Source organism: Sapajus apella, unplaced genomic scaffold (assembly GCF_009761245.1).
Source record: "Sapajus apella isolate SASKATOON/1434 unplaced genomic scaffold, GSC_monkey_1.0 scaffold59, whole genome shotgun sequence".
Taxonomy (NCBI): Eukaryota; Metazoa; Chordata; class Mammalia; order Primates; family Cebidae; genus Sapajus; species Sapajus apella.
Window position 1 is genome coordinate 8,242,173 of NW_022436999.1, and position 12,967 is coordinate 8,255,139.

The following is a 12,967-nucleotide window of genomic DNA, read 5'->3' on the forward strand; positions in this document are numbered from 1 at the left end:
GAGAGAGAGAGAGAGAGAGAGCGAGCATGAGAGAAGGAGGGCAGGGGTGGAGAATATCTTAAATCTCCAGTAGAAATGGTTTCTCCTCCCCCTGCTGGCTGATATCTGATTCTTGGGATTTTTTTTTTCCAACTCCCGTGACTATTGCCTCCCTGAACTTGACCCAGGGTAACTATATTCCGACCCTAAGTTCTTGGCCAGTAAGAGAGTTTGAGTTACATGGGGTTGTGTGTATGTGTCAGGGGTGGATTCCTTCACTTGACCCACCAGTCAGCAGCCCACACTGGACCTGTTTCCCCATCACTGACTGTTCCCATCTTCCGCCTCCTAAGAAGAGCACAACCTTCCCCATAAACACTTTCTGGAGTGATTCTCCCACTGCCCCCATACCTTATGGCCCGGATTGAAGATCGAAGTAATCCTCTTCCACCCTCCCTCCCTCCACTCAGCTTCCAGATCCCACAGTCCCCGGCTGACTTTGAAGCCTGAGCAGGACCCTGGGCCCCTCCAGAACCATAATGACCTCTCACCTTGGGAGTAAAAGGAACTTCTCATCCCGGGAAAGGAATGCTGCGGTGTCTCATCTCCCTGGTCATGACAAGTAATCCACTTGGTCTCAGTCATTACCCCTGGTGTCCTTGATCTTTACAAGAAACTCTCTTCTTCCTTCATCTCCTTCCTACCCTCCTTGATCCCACAACATTCTTCCTTGGTTTCCTTTGGGGACAGACTGTAGCAGTGACCCATTGCTTTTGTGCGTGTGTTAATTTAAGCCTCTTTAAATAATGGTTCCAAACTTGGAACCATTGGCTTTGTCCGTCTGATTTTACCTTCTTTATATCCCTGTCCTGCCAGAATCTAGCTGCAATGACCCTGGTGATCCAGGTGGAGGGAGAGGGGTACCATATTCTGTAAGATTTGCCAAAGCAAGGTAAGAGTGGGGACTAGCCTTTGTGCAGAGATCCTTTTATCTCCTTTTTTTTTAGTTGGAGTCTCACGCTGTTGCCCAGGCTGGAGTGCAATGGCATGATCTTTGCTCACTGCAACCTCCATCTCCCAGATTCAAGTGATTCTCTGGCCTTGAGTAGCTGGGATTACAGGCATGTGCCACCATGCCCAGCCAATTTTGTGCATCTTTAGTAGAGCTGGGTTTTCACCATGTTGGCCAGGCTGGTCTCAAACTCGTGACCTCGTGGTCTGCCCTCCTTGGCTTCCCAAAGTGCTGGGATTACAGGCAAGAGCCACCACGCCCATCCCTTTTATCTTTTTTTTCAGAAACCAAGGTAGATTCTCTTTTAACAGTTACTTTTTGTACTTCTACTATGTTTAAAGCTAAACCCCTGGCCAAGCATGAAAGGGGGAAAGGGGAACCACAGAGATGAATTCAATATAGTGTCTGTCTCTCAGGAGTTTATAATCTATTAAGGAATAACGAGCTATGTTCACAATTAATTAGCATGCATAGAATTAGAGAAGAACTGTAGGAAGGGCACATAAACAGCAATGAGAGAGGCAAAGAAGATATGCAGGGAGAATCAGGGGACCGTTCATGGAGGAGGCAGCCCTTGAGCTGGGAACTGAAGGGTGTATGCGATTCTGGCAGGCAGAAGGGCCCTGGATTTTTCCAGTTGGCCCGTGTGTATTGCTGCCAGGTGAACCCAGGAGGCAGAGGTTGCAGTGACTCAAGATCACACCACTACACTCCAGCCTGAGTGACAGAGCAAGACTCTGTGCTTAGTGGTCAGTCTTGGTTGATCAGGAAAGAGCCTTTGATGATCTTGGCTGTGCCTAGTTGAGCCTACTCCTCACCAGGAGCATGCATCTGACTCACCAGAGAATCTGAATGCCCCCAGGAAGAGGGAAAGCCACAGTGCTTAGAGTTGCATGTAGATTTGCACGCCTGGGCCCCAATAATTCAAAACATCTGGCTAACAAGTAAACATGTTAGCTTGAGGTCCTCTCAAGATTTTCAAAAACAACCTAAGTGGCTTACTGGCTTCCTTCTCCTGAGAATCCACTCTAAGTGGCCTGGGCTTGAGCTAAAGCTTTGGAAAGGTCTAAATCAAGCAGCCAGATGTGCCCATCCTGCTGGGTTGGCAGAATGGAGGAAGGGAATGTGTCAACCTTCCTAGTCTCAACGTCTTGACTTTTTTTTCCCTTCAGTACTGTTGCTGGGGCCACCTTAGCAGCTTAGGCAGGGGTCAGCCTTTCAAAAGAGGCCTTAGGGAGCAGGAGCTCTCAGCCACTCTCCTACTCACAGGGAGATTAAGGCAAGGAGGGCATTCAGCCCTGAGTTGCCCATATAAGATAGCAGTGATCTGCTTCATAGGTATATGTGGCAAGGCTGGGGAGATTGGCTTGGCATCCTCTTCTGAAATCGATGGACCTGGGTTAAGGAGGAACTTGTCACAAGCTCCAGATTAGATTCAAGTACTGATTCCGCCTCTAATGCCACCACAATGGAGGATCACTGACTCCTTTCCCATTTTTATAAAAATGGGAATGGTAGTACTTTCTCAAGGTTGTTGTGAAGAGCAAATAAGATAGTTTATTAGGCCGGGCGCAGTGGCTTAAGCCTGTAATCCCAGCACTTTGGGAGGCCAAGGTGGGTGGATCACGAGGTCAAGAGATCGAGACCATCCTGGTCAACATGGTGAAACCCCGTCTCTACTAAAAATACAAAAAATTAGCTGGGCATGGTGGCACATGCCTGTAGTCCCAGCTACTCAGGAGGCTGAGGCAGGAGAATTGCCTGAGCCCAAGAGGCGGAGGTTGCGGTGAGCCGAGATCGCGCCATTGCACTCCAGCCTGGGTAACATGAGTGAAACTCCGTCTCAAAAAAAAAAAAAAAAAAAAAAAAAGATAGTTTATTAAAGTTTTTATTAATAAAAAATGCTAGGTGAATGTTATATAATGTTAGTACTAAGAAAATCTCCCACAGGTGTTTCCTGTCCTTTCTCTTTTCCCAACTTCAGACATTCAAGATCGTGAGCTTGGTCTTTTTCCTTGCCTGATGTACCTTGGCCTGTTCTAGAACTTGTTTCCTCCTTCTTAACCCTCACCCTCCTTTGCCTTGGAAGTCTGAGTTGGAAGAAAAAGCCAACCAAGGAAACCAGGCTAATGCTTGTGCTTGAGGCTCTGGGCCTTTCCCCTTCCCCCAGACCTGATGCCCATGAGATGAAGCCCCATGCCATACAGGCCTCTCTCTCCATAAGGCCACCCAGTCCAGGACCCTTGCTGTGTCTCTGCCATCTGGCTGGGTGACATGTGAGGCCCAAGAAACCAAAGAATGTTGAGTTTCATCAAATGTTTTTCCAGAGGAGACAGTTTCTCTAGGTCCATCTCCATTTAATGGCCTACAGTTGGAAGACCTGAATTTGGGTGACTGGATGTGATCTTTTCTGCCTTTTAAGTAAACTTTCTCCCAACTCCAAAGGAAATACTCTCTATTCTGCCTTTCATACTACTACCAGGTCTTCCTTCCTGAACCTAAAGAAACAAGCCATCTGGCTATTCTGTCCTAGTACATAAAAACCTGACCTCTCTCCAGAATGAATGACTTTCTGTATGAAACTGGGAGTCAGCCTAACTGAAATGAAAGGGAAGATGGGTAGGAAAATGTTGCAGAAGGCTCCTTTAAGGGGGTGGATTTGACCTTGGCAATGCCAAGGGGAGGGCTGGGATCCCAGCAGGAATATTTGCCCTATAGATCCCTGAGCAGAATTTAGCATTTTAACATCAGTCTCTAAGCTGGCTGCGTGACATGAGGTTAAGTAGCAGGTAGCCCTGAGGCTTCTTCCTGGGCTGGAGACCATGCTTCTCTCTTTTGATGACTGCCTCTGGCACCTCCCTACTTTCTGGACCTGTTTTGAGGGATTACAGAAAGAGTAGCAGCTGAAAAGCCCACGTTCTTATCCTTCCAAAAGGTTCCAGCCTTCATGTTTCAATGGGAAGTCTCCCCCCACCATCTCCTAGAGTCCCCCTAATTGTCCACAAATGTCATTTCTTCTCCTTCCTTTTTCCATACTGGGAGCTGCCAGATAAGCCCTCATGGCCATCTGCATGAAGAATGAAGCACTGCAGGCTGCAGGGAACTCACTAGTCAGAATGCCCACCCTCTGTCTCCCTCTCCTCGCCCCAGAGGAGACATCTGCCTGCCTGCACACTCCTCCCCTCCCCTGCACCTGGGTACAGACTCCAGTGACTCCGGTGAGGACACTGCGTCAGGGCAGACATGGCCCAGGTGGAAGAGCAGGGAGTGGAGGAACACTGTAGAAAGACGCCCCAAAACAGAAACCCTGTGCAGCAGCCTCACTCCCCTCTTCTCTCTTCCCTGCCCTCCCTCCCTCCACTCCCTGCCTTACCCATGCACACAGCTTGGCATCTGGCATTCCATGTGCTGCCTGCTGCGTGATTTACAGCTTCTCGGCTCGCAGAGGCATCTTCCAGAGCAGGAAGCGGTCCAGAGCCTCCTGAGAAGGACGTGGACTTCTCAGGAGGCTCTGGACCCCTGCACTGAAGAGACAGCTTCATGTTCTTTCTCAGCCTTCCTCCTGTTCTTTGGCCTGTTGAGCAATCACCAAGGGATTGACTAAACAGGGCCTCTCATTTTAAAACCACGTGCACAGAATTGTGTTGCCCACTCAGGTTTTGCCTTTACATTCAAATCCAAGTGGTGCCGCAAGCTGGAGATGACCTTCCTTTCTACCTTGCCTCTTTGTAGCCTTCTTCCTGGAAGTGAGATGAGGCTGAGGGGTGAGGTTGATTGAGGACAATTCCGAGCCTGTTGTGGGGCAGCAGGTGCACTACAGCCTGCGTCCCTGCACTCTGAAGCACATAGTTGCTGTCACTCTGAACCTTCACTGTCTTCTGGACCCACTGTGCACAGGCCCTGAGGTTAAGTTCTGTGGCTGGCAGACCTTCCTCAGGTGCTCCTGCTCCCTGCCCACCTCCTTGGCTGCCAGGAACTCCCTGAGGAGGGTGGTACAGGCCTCTTCCCAACTCTGCTGATGAAAGGCCCTGAGAGTGTCCTCAGGACATGTTTGGCCTCTCCCTCGGGCCCCTTTCCCCTCATGCACATGCAGATGCTGATCTTGGATCCCCTGGTTGCCTAGGAGGGCTTTGTGCCCAGAGGGTGAGTGATTTCTCAGGGAGCAGGGCCTCACCCCAGTGGTTGGGCATCCGTACCTTCTCTGTTAAGTTGACAGATTCAGGTTCAGCTGCTGGAGAGCAAGGCACCAGCTGTCCATGGTCCCCATGTCTGTTTCCAGGTACCTGTAACCAGCAAAATAGTCTCATTAAGGGGAGGTTTTTAATGATTTTTCTTCTCAGATTTAAAAACATAAAATGGAGTTTTATTTAGAGACTAAATATTGGGAACATATACTATCCACAGAAATATCTATAATTGTCAACAATCATTTTAATTTCAGAGAGAAAAATATTGGATCAGCAGCTTTCTCTGGAAGGTCAGCCATAGCGAGATTGTTCCCCTGCACCCAGGCAGGGCACTGTGTAGATAAACCTGCCAGTTACCTGTGCAGATAAACCTGTAAGAGATGCCAGCATGTCACCTGCACTGTGTGGCCCAGAGCAGGTTTTCCCTGCCCAGGACATGACACTTTCCATCGTCCCCTTGCCACTCTTGATAAAAGCTATTCATCCTCTCTCGGAGCTCTTTACAGAACCAAGGCTGCTTCCCTTCTATGGGTGACTGCTATCTATCATTGTGAAGATGCTTTATCAAATATTAATACATGGAGGTTAATAATAAGACTCTATTCTCTCCCTGGGCAGTGCAGTCTGAGTGAGCCATGTTAATAGCCTCCTCCATCTTTGGGATGGGACATTTCTGTGGGCTTTATTCCCAAGAGCAGTCTCTTGACACCAGGCCTTGACTGTGCTTATGGCTCTCAGGAGCAGCCAGCACCCACTCTCCCTGCCCCACGGGTCCCCTGCTGCTTGGCTGAGGAGGTGCCGAGGGTGTTGTTTTCAGAGCATCTGTAGCAATTTTCCATTTTCCCTTTATATCATGTCACTGAGAGAGAGTGACAAGGAGGCTAGTAGCAGCCAAGTCTCCAGGAGCATTTTGCCTCCAAACCCTTTGGCCTTCAGACTCGGAAAAGTAGATCAACCAGAGAATCTCATTTTACAGTCTAGTGAGACAGAGGTAGATCAAATAATCCCACACATGTCTGTGTACATAGACACATGTGCACGGCAAATTATGATAAATGCTATGAAGATTTGCTGGGAACTGTAAAGTTTGTAACGTAAGCTGCAGCTCAGCTCAGGGGATAAGTATGTTTGAGTCAGAGCGCAGGGTGGGTGGAAGTGATGGGGGGCAGGCAGGGGCCACCTCACAGGCCTGATAGGCCACTGGTGTTGCCAGGGTCCTGGCAGGAAACAGAAGAAAACTCAAAAGGGGCAGCTGTGGAGTTTAAGAAGGGAATTCTTTGCAAAACAGTGGTGGGGTTGAAGGGTCCGAGAGAGGGGGCATTAGCTGTGGGCCACAGGACGGGAGCTGAGCCTTCAGTAGAGGGCGGAGGGCAAGAGTTGCTGCCAGCCCATCAAAGTACTTTCATCAGGGAAACGACAGCTTAGATTTGGGTTTTCAGAACTGCTAAGGATCGCCCTCTGTAGAGAGAACAGGTTATGGGGAGGCTGTGCAGAAGTCTCATAAAGATAAGACAGTGTTTGAGCTCATAGTTGAGGAGAAAATGGTCTACCGGGCACTATTGTTCTTCTGTCTTCCTGCCGCTGTCACGAGGAGACCTTGATCAAGTCACTCTTCTGCTCCTCGGGGCCTCGTTATCCCTACCTGTAACACCAGGGTCTTGAACTAGATGATGCCCAAGGCCCTTCCAGCTCTGACAGTCTGAGCAGAAGCCACCCATGGAGTGGTGTTGACAATGTGCCTCTTTACCCTGAACCATGTAGCTTTGGTTCCTGGCTTGGGGAAGGGAACAGATCCTTTTCAGCAAATCAGTGCTTCTCCAGAAACAATCTCTGTTCACTAAAGACATCACTTAGGCTGAGGCCAAGTCTTGGACCATCTTGACTTTTGCAGCAGATGTTCTCAGTGAGCGGAATCTCTCTGTGCAGCCACCACCTGCATGCAAGACAACAATGCCTGATATTTGTCCAGCTGCTTCATGTTCTAGGTGCTTTTGTTCAGGTCATTTCCATGACCCTTCACCCACTCTGTGAAGTGGGCAGGGTATAGCTGTTGTCATCCCCTTAGAGATGAGGAAGGTTGTGGGGAAGCTGTCCAGGAAGTGGCCAGGACAGGACTAGGATCTCAGGATTTTAAAGTCATTGTAATGCTGCTTGGGCTGCAGCCCTCAGGCCCTTTTGAATATTCTTCATTGCTACATTATGTGCTCCTTCGTGCCCAACCAGAAACGCCCCTTCCCATTTTTCCTTCCAACACCGGCCTTTTGAGCCTCCTTAATCAAAACCTCGAAGCATGTCTGCTTCTGTCTTACATCCTCCAAATACTGTCACCTGCCAGGGGCAGCTGATCCCTGTCTGTGGTGTTTTCCAAATCAGCTCCTGTCATTTCATTGCCATAGTTAACACGTCACTGGGGCCACATCCCCTTAAGCAGAGACTTCTGCAGCTGCCCCTGAGCTGCTTTTCCTAGCTCCTGCCTCTCCCCTGTCCAATCCCATTTACACAGGGCAGTTAGAATCTTTGTCCTCCAGCACACTTTTGGGAGGTGCCGCTTTACTTAGGAACCTCTGGACCATAATGTTCACATTCCCTAGACTGTCCTACAGCTGCCTTGCTCTGGCTAAATTCACTGCTTCCCACCCCGAAACCTGCACACATGTACACACATGCACACACACGTACACACTTGCCAGTTGCCACCTGAGGGGCTTTGGATATGACCTCCTTTTTCCTCCCTGCCATTCTAAAACCATTATCATCTTCAAACTCCGGTTGATAATGGTTTTAGCCTTCTTCAAAAATAAAAAAAAAACTTTTTTATTTAAACTGATCTGTGATAACCTGTTTTCTTTTGCAATAATATATAAAGATCCTATTTTATTTAAAAATGCAATAGAAGCCAGTGAAGTGGCTCATGTCTATAATCCCTGCACTTTGGAAGGCCAAAGAGGTTGGTCAGGAGTTCAAGACCAGCATGGCCAACATGGCGAAACCCTGTCTCTACTAAAAGTACAAAAAATTAGCTGGTGTGGTAGCACAATGTCTGTGATCCCAGCTACTTAGGAGGCTGGCGCACAAGATTTGAACCTGGGAGGCAGAGGTTGCAGTGAGCTGAGATCGTGCCACTGCACTTCAGCCTGAACAACAGAGGAAGACCCTGCTTCGATCAATCAATCAATCAATCAATCAATAAAAAGGTGATTACTTTGATATCTTTTAAACATTTTTATTAACAAGAATATATTTAATATAGAAAAGATGAGAAAAACAGATAAAGAAAACCAGAGATTTTGTTAAAGTCTCATATAGACATTTTAATGTCTATAGATATATGACTATAGATCTGTGTATGTCTATATATATATATATTTTTTTTTTTTTTTTGAGATGGAGTTTCAAAAAAAAAAAAAAGACTGGAGTGCAATGGTGTAATCTCAGCTCACCACAATCTCCACCTCCCATGGGTTCAAGCAATTCTCATGCCTTGGCCTTCCAAGTAGCTGGGATTACAGGCATGCGCCACTATGCCCAACTAATTTTATAGTTTTAGTAGAGACAGGGTTTCTCCATGTTGTTCATGCTGATCTCGAACTCCTGACCTCAGGTGGCTCGCCCGCCTCAGCCTCCCAAAGTGCTGGGATTACAGGCGACCCACCATGCCAGGCCAGGACTGTGTATATATTAAATGTTGCCTATAATATTATAATCTTAGAACCTCTTTCATGTAACAATATACTATGAATATCTTTTCATGTCAGCAAATATGCAAATTATCATTTTAATGGCTATATTGTCTCCCTTTGCATTACTCTACCCCAAGCTCAGCCTCGCCTCCCAAGTAGCTGGGATTATAGGCGTGCACTACTGCCCCCGGCTTCTGACCACTTTGAAAACATTCTTATGGGCTTTATTCTTGCATTTGCATTTTAAGATATATAGTAAGCAGCCTAAAGTTCCATCTTAGAATCATCCCCGCTATATCGCAAATCCTTAAGGGTTGGGGAAATAGCTGTTCACAAAACCAGTGTGATGAAAATTGGTTGAAAGGAAAATTCCTCCCCAAACTACAGCTAGTGCTCGACTTACAACCACGATTGGTTCCGACAGACCCGTCGTAACACTATTTGGTCGTAAGTTGAGTAGGCTGTATGTACAGTACTGTGAAATGATGTTATAAAAATCTTTAGGTCATATTTTATCATAATTTTCTTTCATTATTGTTATATATCATAATTTTCTTTGTTGATTTTATGCCATTTGTATCATCTCTACACCATTTTGTTTCTTATTTTTACATTCGTCAGGTTTAAGTAAAACGCTGCATTACCAGTACAACTGGTTTAATATTTGCAAAACATACAAAATTACAAAATACAGGTGCATACAAAAATACAAAATACAGGTGTAAAAAATACCATAGGAAACATTTTCCCAGTTACAAAACATATCAAAATATATAAACATGTGCAAAACATTTTATTGGCTGCTGGTGCTTGGCTGCGGATCGTTGATGTCGTCATCTGAGGCAGCAGTTGGGGTTACTGGAGTTGGTTTTTTCATAAACATGGTGAGCTTTGTCTGAATTGTATGTTTCTTTTTTTCTTCATAAATTTCACGATACAGACGAAACACATCGTGCGCCATCCATTCAATCCTTGCAAATTGTTCGATGTTTGGGTCCATTGCTTCGAAATGTATAAGAAGTTTATTGGGAGGGGTTTGATGAAAAATATCCAAGACACAAAACACAAATTGCTGTACCGAGTCTGGGATAACAGTTGAAATGGTGCACGCAGAGATGGTAGTGCTGCCGGAAGCTGGTCCACACTGTCGTACGCCCAGCTGGGCAATGTTTGTGCTGCCAGACGCGGAGCAGTCGTGGCTAGCGATTATGGTCGTAAAGTCGAATGGTCCTAAGATGCATAGGTCGTAAGTTGATCAACACCTGTTGTTAAACAGAAACGGTAGAATTTGTGCCACCATCATTTAGGATGTGTCCCTGAGGCTCTGCCCCGTGCTAGGCTTTATAATGGATTGGCATCTGTGTCACTGAGGTTTGTCACAAGTTCATGGCTGTTAAAGTATGGCTCACTCTGGTTCCCTAAGCTCTTGGCTTCCTGGCATGAGAAGGCGAGAAATCCCAAATTGTGAACCTGCAATGAAATGACTGTTTTCAGAAGGCTTGTGGTCCATGGGCCTCTCATGGTTCCATTTCTCCTACTTGTCTTTCTGACCCCCTAGATTTACCTGTAGCTTAAGGCTGTGAGCGAGTGAAAACGCAGACTTCCTTGAGAAGGAAACTTTTTTTTGACTTTTCATCTATTAGTCCTCAGGTTTTATGAACTTTATATCCTATTTTTCTTTATGACATCTGTTGTTTAGTATTATAAAAGCAATGATGCCCATTACAAATATTTTAGAAAACATAGAGAAGCAAAAAAGAAAAAAAGTTACCCACAATTTTGCCATCCAGCTGTAACAACACCCAGCATTAGCTGTTTTCTATGCATAGAGGTCTCCAAGACTAGGCCCATACTATATAGAAGGTTTGGTAACCTGAATTTTCCTCTAGAGTGCATTATAATATCCTTTCCTGTCATTGAAAGTTCTTCAACAAGCTTATTAGTATCCTCATTAATATACCAAAATATTAAATTATTCTCTTGTTTTTGATTATTTAGGTTGCTATTTTCTATTTTGAAAGTAAATTTTTTAATAAAAAAAGGACGGAGAGGCACAAAGACCATGAGGAATTTAATAGAAAGTCACGGAAGCAATAAATAGATGGACCCAGAAATGGGAGATAAAGCTTCCGAAGATAAGATATTTCCACCTTACCATTTGGCTGAAGGAAGCTCCTATTTTTAAAACAGCACCACTAGGAACTTTCAATGGTGAACTTCCCAGATGCCTGTGACATCAGGAGGTGACACAGGTCCTGGAGTGGGCAGGGCTGGCGGCTAGTGTGCTGCTCACCAGGAAGAGAGGAGGGAGATGATGGAGGAGCCATGAGGAAGCCTGGAGAAGGAGTAACACAAGAAAGGGACTGAGCCTCAACCCTGTGGGGAGACATTTATGCTTTAAACACCCTTAGGGAATATTCAGAGGGTAGAACCTCAGACAGTAGCCATGTGGGGTTCGGGGAGGCGGATTGTTCCTTGCTCCTTACAGACCTCACTCCCTTTTTGCATTCAGGGTCCAGTGCTCCTGCTACCAGCCTTGCTCTCTACTTTTCACTTCTCTTGTGGGCTCAGGTGGTTAAAGATGCTTATGATTTTTGCCTGGTGAAAAATCCCTAAGGCAAGAAAGCACACAGGAACTAGGCTATCTTGGAAAAAGGAATAAAAGAAAAACATGGTAATATTTTCTTTAGGCTGAACATGGTGGCTCATGCCTGTAACCCCAGCACTTTGGGAGGCCGAGGTGGACAGATCAGGTCAGGAGTTTGAGACCAGCCTGGCCAACATGGTGAAACCCTGTCTCTACTAAAAATACAAAAAATTAGCTGGGCGTGGTGGCAGCCGCCTGTAATCCCAGCTACTCCGGAGGCCAAGACAGGAGAATCGCTTGAACCTGGGAGGTGGAGGTTGCAGTGAGCCAAGATAGTACCATTGCACTCCAGCCTGGGCGACGCAGCAAGACTTTGCCTCAAAAAAAAAAAAGAAAAGGAATTTTTATTTCTGTTTTGAATCAGTAATATATACACCCAGTGAGTAAAACTCAAAAGCTGCAAAAGGGCAAATAACAAGTTTTACGCCCACCTCAGTCCCACAACCTATGTTAATCATTTCTTGTGTATCTTTCCAGGAATATTTTATGTATACATAAGCACATGGTCTATATTGTTTTTCACCAGCTAGAGTTTTGTTTGTTGTTGTTGTTGTTGTTGTTGTTTTCTTTTTCTTTTTCTTTTCTTTTTTTTTTTTTTTTTTTTTTTTTTTTTTTCCGAGACAGAGTCTTGCTCTGTCGCCAGACTGGAGTGCAGTGGCACAGTCTCTGCCCACTGCGACCTCCAACTCCCTGGTCCAAGTGATTCTCCTGCCTTGGCCCCTCAAGTAGCTGGGACTACAGGCTTGTGCCACCACATCCAGCTAATTTTGTTGTTTTTGTTGTATTTTTAGTAGAGACAGGGTTTCACCATGTTGGCCCAGATAGCCTTGATCTCCTGAACTCATGATCTGCCCACCTTGACCTCCCAAAGTACTGGGATTATAGGCATGAGCCACCATGCCCAGCCTTGCTTTTTTTTTTTTTACTATACTTCTCACCCAATATATCTTGATGATTGTTTTATATTAGTATATAAACAGCCTCCACATTTTTTACAGTTACATAGTATTTCATTGTATGGACATATACTTTTAATTTAACCAGTCCCCTGTTGGTGGATATTTAGGTTGTTTCCAATCTTTTGCTATTTCAGTGAGCCTAGGCACAGTGGCTCAGGCCTGTAATGCCAGCACTTTGAGAGGCCAACGCTGGAGAATCGCTTGAGGCCAGGAGTTCAAGACCAGCCTAGTGAGACCTTGCCTCTATTCTTTTTAATTAAAAAAATTTATCAAAATATTTTAAAATTTTAAAATGCAATAAATTTCAAATTTCTTTTTTTGTTTCTTTTTCTGCCATTATCTTGATCTTGAGAATTTCAGATTTCTATGTATTTTTTTTTAACAAGTGTATGAATAGATCTGTAGAATAAATTCTTAGAAGTGGAATTACCGAGTCCAAAAGCATGTGCATTTGTAATTCTGAGGGGTCTTGCCAAATTGCTTTTCACAGAGGTTGAGGCAAT

General features: G+C 45.6%; 1 protein-coding gene across 4 annotated transcripts in view; it reads left to right on the forward strand.

Moving 5' to 3' along the window:
• The window catches only part of SPTB (spectrin beta, erythrocytic), a 138,392-nt gene that overhangs the window by 58,635 nt on the left and 66,790 nt on the right, over window positions 1–12,967 (forward strand). The gene's annotated exons all lie outside the window — the stretch shown is intronic.